The sequence below is a fragment of the Mustela nigripes genome, chromosome X (genome assembly GCF_022355385.1).
Source record: "Mustela nigripes isolate SB6536 chromosome X, MUSNIG.SB6536, whole genome shotgun sequence".
Taxonomy (NCBI): domain Eukaryota; kingdom Metazoa; phylum Chordata; class Mammalia; order Carnivora; family Mustelidae; genus Mustela; species Mustela nigripes.
In genome coordinates this window covers 36,528,842-36,536,783 of record NC_081575.1, presented here as the reverse complement: position 1 = coordinate 36,536,783, position 7,942 = coordinate 36,528,842, and positions in this window count along the sequence as shown.

Sequence of the window (7,942 nt, the reverse complement as noted above, 5' to 3'; positions counted from 1 at the left end):
TTTAGCAGTCACTCCTTACATACCCCTCCCCATTTTCTGACAAACACTAATGTACTTTCTGTGTCTATGGATTTGCTTATCTGAACATTTCATATAAATGGACAGATGGAATTATGCATTTGGTCTTTTGTGGCTGGTTTCTTTAACTTATCATGATGTTTTCAAAGTTCACCCATGTTATAGCATGTATCTGTACTTTAGTCCTTTTTAGTGCCCAATGATATTTTACTGTAAACACCATGTAATTTTAAGGAAAATGCTTTCAACTTATATTAGATACACTAATGCTACAAAAAAAAAAAAGTCAAATTCTTCAGGAAAAAAAATCAGCAGTTCCCAGTCAAGACAGTGGATTCACAAGGATACCAGGAGCCTAATCACATTAATGCTGGTGATAAAATATACTCTTTTTTCACTAAAAAAAAATAACAAAAAAAAAGGAGACAAAACCGAAAAACAGACTATTAAGTATAGAGAACAAACTGATGGCTACCAGAGGTGAGGTGAGTGGGGGGGTGAAATAGGTGATATGGATTAAAGAATACACTTAACATGATGAGCACGGAGGAATGTGTAACATTGTGTGATCACTGTATTGTATACCTGAAACTAATATAACATTGTATATCCACTATAATGGAATTTTAAAAAATGAAAAGCAAAAAAAGAAATGAAAAATACAACAGATTATAGTGATGGTTGCTCAACCCTGTGAATATACTAAAGCCACCGAATTGTAACTTTAAATAGGTGAATTGAAGGTTTATATGACTTATATCTCAATAAAGCTGTTTTTTAAAGTTGTAACGGGGATGCCTGGGTGGCTCAGTCAGCTAAGCATCTGTCTTCAGCTCAGGTTATGATCCCAGGGTCTTGGGAACAAGTCCCGCAATGGGCTCTCTGTTCAGCAGGGAACCTGCTTCTCCCTGTGCCTGCTCCTCCTCCTGTTTGTGTGCTTTCGCTCTCTCTCTCTCTCTCTCTCTCTGACAAATAAATAAATAAATAAATAAAATCTTAAAAAAAAAAAAAAAAAAGCATGAAAAATGTCTGTTTACCAGAAAGGGAAGGGAGGTAGCAATGAGCAGAAAACTGAGGCCACAGGCTTGTGTGAGTTGCTCTCAGGAAATTCTACCGCACTCCGTACAGATTACTGCTTATTGTTTCACGAGTTATATTCACTATGTGTGATATAGAGAGAATCACAGGAATTAGGACTATAAAATGGCCCTAAGTAGTAACAAAAGAACTTGTTTGTTCATCCTATGTTTTCTATACTCGATAAATATTGTCTTAGAATCCACTATGTACCAGGCACTATTCTAGGAACTCGTGATCAGTGACAGGCATGGGTGATCATGGTATATGAAAAAGATGCATACAAACACAGCTGATACAAAAGCCTCCAAAATGCAATGTGTCTTTCTGTGGTTTTCAAATTTTCTAAAATGAACATATATTCCTTTCATGTAGTCATTAAAAAAATAAAAAATAAGAGGACTAACATAACTGTTTTCTCTAGAGATTATTTTTATTTGATTGGAAGAGGCTCAGCTGTCTTTCAGAACATGCAGTTATGGGGCACCTGGGTGGCTCAGAGGGCTAAGCCTCTGCCTTCAGCTTAAGTCATGATCTCAGGGTCCTGGGACCAAGCCCCACATCAGGCTCTCTGCTCAGCAGGGAGCCTGCTTCCTCCTCTCTCTCTGCCTGCCTGCTTGTGATCTCTCTCTCTGTCAAATAAATTAATAAAATCTTAAAAAAAAAAGAACATGCAGTTATCTTTTTTTTAAGATTTTTATTTATCTACTTGATAGACAGAGAGAGATCACAAGTAGGCAGAGAGGCAGCCAGAGAGAGAGGGGGAAGCAGGCTCCCCGCTGAGCAGAGAGCCTGATGTGGGGCTGGATCCCAGGACCCTGAGATCATGACCTGAGCTGAAGGCCGAGGCTTAAACCACTAAGCCACCCAGGTGCCCCCAACATGCAGTTATCTTAACCAAGATCTCAAGTTATTCTTGTGGGGTTTTTTTCTTATTTTTGTTTTTGTTTTATTTTGTTTTGTTTTTGCTTGCTTGTTTATTTATTTATTTATATCTATATTCATCAGAGGAGGGGGCAATTCTTAGAAGAAAGGGAAAGTGTACTAGTTTTCTTTTGCTGCGTACCAAAATACTACAAATTTAGCAGCTTAAAAAAATACTGTTATTTCAACGGATCAGGATTCTGGGCACAGAGTAGCTGGTTTCTCACATCATCATCTTGTTAGGGTGAAATCAAGGTATTTGGCGAGGGCTGACGGCTCACCTGAGGCTGTAGGCTTTCTCCAAGATCCCGTGGTGTCGGAAGACTTGCTTTCCTTCCAGCTGCTGAACTCATGGTGACTGTCTCCAAGGCCAGCTCAAGGAGCACAACTGTTGTTTGTTTTTCTCTCCTTTAAGGGCTAACTTGATGAAGTCAGGCCTACCCAGTATAATTTCCATTTTGACCAACTCAAAAGCAACATCTGCAAAATTCCTTTGCCATTGTATTCATAGAGCCCACCCACAATTAAGGGGAGGTTATTACAAGGGGTGTATATACCAGAGGATGGGAATCTTAGGGGCTACCGTAGAATTTCACCTACCACAGAAGGGTTCTTTAAAGGATTATAAGCTCTCCTAATTATCTTTCAGTTCACTCATAAGAAGAAGTGAAGTGTGTTCTGTAAATTAACTGCACACACAAAATTAACAATAAAATTATGAATTACAATAGCAATATAGGACTATGTTTGAAGAAGAGAAGTCTTAAATCCTTTAAATGAAATTAACCATTTCTTGTATATACAAATTCCATTGTCATGAAAAATTATAAAAGATCAAAAGGAACAATAAGGTATTAGTTGGTGTCTTGTTCAGTTTATTCATCAGGGTTATCTGCACCTTTCATTGTCTTTCAATTGTTTTATAATTCTAAGTTGTGGGATACTGAAAGCACTACGAATAATTTTTCCATATGCAAATGAAATCTATTAGTGGAAAGACAATTGATTTCCCTCTCCCTTTGTGGACAAAGCCAGTTTTGAATCTATTTGTAAATTCATTTCATAAGCTGTCCCTGTTCTTTGAATTAGCCTTGAACTAATAACATCTTTCTGGCACTTTCATTGGATAATGAAATAAGATCTTTGACACGTATTCATTTTACATTTGTATGATCATCATGATTTCTAAAAAATAGGCTTTAATACTACCGACCTTTCAAATTCCAAAGAATTTTTTAAAATATTCAGTTTCAGCAATGATAATTAGCCATAGCACAGGATTTCTGTTCAGGTCCTGAGCCAGCTTTTGTGATGCTGATTATCTGTTTAGTGGCAAGTATTTTGCTGCTTCCTTGCTCAATATATTTAAAAACTGCCTCTCTTTGTTTTTAATTTTTGAATCATGAATACTTGAAGTAAAGTCATGTTGGTAAAGGAATGATTGCATTAAAACCTGGAAGGCAAGCTTTTAAGAAATCAGAGAATTTGTTCCCCTAAGATTCTATAGCTTACTTCTTCACATTAGGATAAAGGGGATAAATGTTAATTCACCTTCACAGTTCATTATTTAAAATGTGCTTCAATAACCAGTCTTTTCTGATTCCATAATTCCATCTACCAGTTTTGGTATGGGGAATTGGTATGGTATAGGGAATCTGGCCATATATATATATATATATATATATATATATATATATATATATATACTGAAAGCTTAATTTCCAAAAGAAATAAATCAATAAATCAAATGCAGCTTTTTGGAAATTGGAGCTATTATGCTAAGTTGATGGATCCCTGCAGAGGAAAAGAGCAAAGCACTTGGAACTAATAGAATTGGCTGAACACTGAGATTTTTAAAAGGCCCTGGCCCATTTCCTGGCTGACCTCTGTCACAGCATAATGTAGCAGTAAATTGGAGTGGCATCTGAGTAATACAGACTCACACATCCTTGACATATACTAGTCACAATCATAATGTTTTACAAAGCACTTATTATGATTTTATTCAGCTTAAAATGTGTGCAGCATGCACTCACAAGTAAAATTTAACATTGGATTATTTTCTCGAAATTGATTGGAGTAGTAGGTAATAACTATGTTCCCTAGCAACAACAACACTGCCTAATTTATGAACACTGCCATTAGCCAGCAGAATCAAAGCAGCATTGAGAAAATTTAAGGTGACAGAAATGCCATATTGTTGAACTCCACCTAATAAGACTAAGAACACAAAAGATTCAGCCAATCATCCCTTTATCCTACGTAATTGTTATATAAGGCTTTTTGTTTTGTTTTCTGTCTTCATTAATACTTACAACCTAAAAGAGGGAACTTAATTATCTCTTAGATTTCATCAATTTTCAAAGATGTCTAGCAATGCATTGAAAGCCATCTCTTATCCAGTCATTAACAAAAATTGTTAGAATGCATATATCTTTAGTTTATCACTGTTAGGGGAAATGCCTGATGAGGTCTTAGATTATATTCACAAAGCTGGTTTGGTGTCCTGTGGATAGAGATGCTTAAGTGTATAGATAACAAATACTTGATTAATAAGTTAAGGACTGAGGTCACAAAAAGTAATCACACCATGTCTTCCACTCTGCAGAAGATTACAGCCTACCAGGCAAGACAGACATATAAGAAATTAATTACCATACAAAACACATAATGTGGACATACACGAAGTGCTGTGGAAAAAACAGAGTGAGTGATTATGATGAAATAGAGGGATAATAAAAATGGGAAAAGGCATGTGTCTGATAGCCATTTGTATGTCTTCATTGGAGAAGTCTCTGTTCATATCTTCTGCCCATTTTTTTATATGATTGCCTGTTGTTTTGTGTGTGTTGAGTTTGAGGAGTTCATTATAGATCCTGGATATCAACCTTTTGTCTGTACTGTCATTTGCAAATATCTTCTCCCATTCTGTGGGTTGCCATTTTGTTTTTTTGACTGTTTCCTTTGCTGTGCAGAAGCTTTTGATTTGGATGAAGTCCCAAAAGTTTATTTTCGCTTTTGTTTCCTTTGCCCTCAGGGAGATTCAAATTAAAACCACATTGAGATATCACCTTACACCAGTTAGAATGGCCAAAATTAACAAGACAGGAAACAACATGTGTTGGAAGGGATGTGGAGAAAGGGGAACCCTCTTACACTGTTGGTGGGAATGCAAGTTGGTGCAGCCTCTTTGGAGAACAGTGTGGAGATTCCTCAAGAAATTAAAAATAGAACTTCCCTATGACCCTGCTATTGCACTCCTGGGTATTTACCCCAAAGATACAGATGTAGTGAAAAGAAGGGCCATCTGTACCCCAATGTTTATAGCAGCAATAGCCACGGTCGCTGAACTATGGAAAGAACCAAGATGCCCTTCAACAGACGAATGGATAAGGGAAATGTAGTCCATATACACTGTGGAGTATTATGCCTCCATCAGAAAGGACGAATACCCAACTTTTGTAGCAACATGGATGGGACTGGAAGAGATTATGCTGAGTGAAATAAGTCAAGCAGAGAGAGTCAATTATCATATGGTTTCACTTATTTGTGGAGCATAACAAATAGCATGGAGGACATGGGGTGTTAGAGAGGAGAAGGGAGTTGGGGGAAATTGGAAGGGGCGGTGAACTATGAGAGACTATGGACTCTGAAAAACAACCTGAGGGTTTTGAAGTGGTGGGGGGGTGGGAGGTTGGGGTACCAGGTAGTGGGTATTATAGAGGGCACGGATTGCATGGAGCACTGGGTGTGGTGAAAAAATAATGAATACTGTTATGCTGAAAATAAATAAATTTAATTAAAAATTAAAAAAATAAAAAAAGTACCTGCATTTAAAAAAATAAAAATAAAAACAAACAAACAAATAAATAAATAAATAAATAAAAATGGGAAAAGGCAGCTTTTGGGGAGGGTAAAAGAATTATCAAGGAGGGAAGAGGGAAGGGGCATTTCTGTCAGAGGGAACAGCTTAAGTAAAATGTACGTAACACTGACTTTTACATCACAACAAAAAAAAATGTACATTTTCTCCCATTGGCATTACAAAAAATACATGTTTCCATTAGCCCCTTGAAAGGGGTTGATGGATTTGCTTTCTCACATCAGCAGGTCCATAAGCAAGATGCTTTTACGTCTTGAATAGAGAATTAAATAGGTATCAGGCCACCTGAGTGTCTCAACTATTAAGCATCTGCCTTCCGCTCATGTCATGATCCCAGGGTCCTGGAATGGAGCCCAGTGTGGGACTCCTTGCTCCATGGGGAGTCCCCTTCTCCCTTTCCCTCTGCCTCTCCCTCCTGCTCCCACTTGTACTCTCTGCTCTCTCTCAAATAAATAAATAAATAAAATGTTTTTAACCCACTGAGCCACCCAGGCACCCCTGAAATAAGTAAAATATTTTTTAAAAAGAATTAAATAAGCATGTATTCCAAACCAGCACTAGCCATAGCTACTTTAGTTGACAAAAATATGTTAATGTTAATATAACCAGTGTTGACTTCTTTACTTTAATATTTTTATTCTCAAGATAACAACCATATTACAAATTTCCCCAGTATTTGAAAAAACATTGAGATTTAAAAAGAAAATGACTTTATTTCTGAATGTCTTTTTTTAAGGATTTTATTCATTTATATGACAGAGAGAAAGCAGGAGAGCACAAGCAGGGAGAGCAGCAGAGAGAGAAGGAGAGCAGGCTCCCCACTGAGCAGGGAGCCCAATGCTACCCTGGATTCCAGGACCCTGGGATCATGACCTGAGCCCAAGACAGTCACTTAACCAACTGAGCCACCCAGGAGCCCCTATTTTCTGAATGTCTTATTTAGATATATTTCGTCTAAGTAATTTTGGTTTTCAGACTCCCCTTCTAAAATGTAGCAAGCTGGGGCACCTGGGTGGCTCAGTGGGTTAAACCTCTGCCTTTGGCTCAGGTCATGATCTCAGGGTCCTGGGATCCAACCGGCATCAAGCTCTCTGCTCAGTGGGGAGCCTGCTTCCCCCTCTCTCTCTGCCTGCCTCTCTGCCTCCTTGTGATCTCTCTGTCAAATAAATAAATCAATCAATCCTTTTAAAAATAAACAAATAAAATAAAATATAGCAAGCTTAAATTTCATACCTGCAGTACTTGTTACAAACCTTTACACTCTTGCTTAGTGAGTCACAAATACAAGAGGGGAGACACAAGAATTTGTACTTTCTGCCAATTCCTCCGGTTATATTTAGATACTACTGATTTATTTGACCTAAAGGTGAAGCTAAGGCAGACTTGCTTCCTAGATCACCACAGAACTGAGAAGCAATTGCAAATTAATTGTTTAAAAAATTTGTAGACAGGCTTAACTATAACTTATAGTTATACCTATAAGTATAATTTATACTTATAGGTTATACTTATAAGTTAAGTTATACCTATAAGTTAGACAGGCTAACTTATACCTACAGTATGAGAAAGGGTAAAAAGAAAAAGTTCAAAATTGTTTTATCTTAATTTATTTCTTAGTAAGAATAAGAATTCACAGAATACATATTTACCCAAAAATGATTCTTAGGATTTTAAGAAAGGGGTGGGGCGCCTGGGTGGCTCAGTGGGTTGAAGCCTCTGCTTTCGGCTCAGGTCATGATCCCAGGGTCCTGGGATCGAGCCCCACATCGGGCTCTCTGCTCAGTGGGGAGCCTGCTTCCTCCTCTCTCTCTCTCTCTGCCTGCTTGTGATCTCTATCTGTCAAATAAATAAATAAAATCTTAAAAAAAAAAAGAAAGGGGTGCTTGGATGGCTTAAGCAGTTAAGCATCTGCCTTTGGCTCAGGACATGATCACAAGGTCCTGGGATGGAGCACCACAATGGCCTCCTTGGCCCACTTCTTCTCCAGCTCACCCAACCTGTGTTCTCTCTCCCTGCGTCAAATAAACAAATAAAATCTAA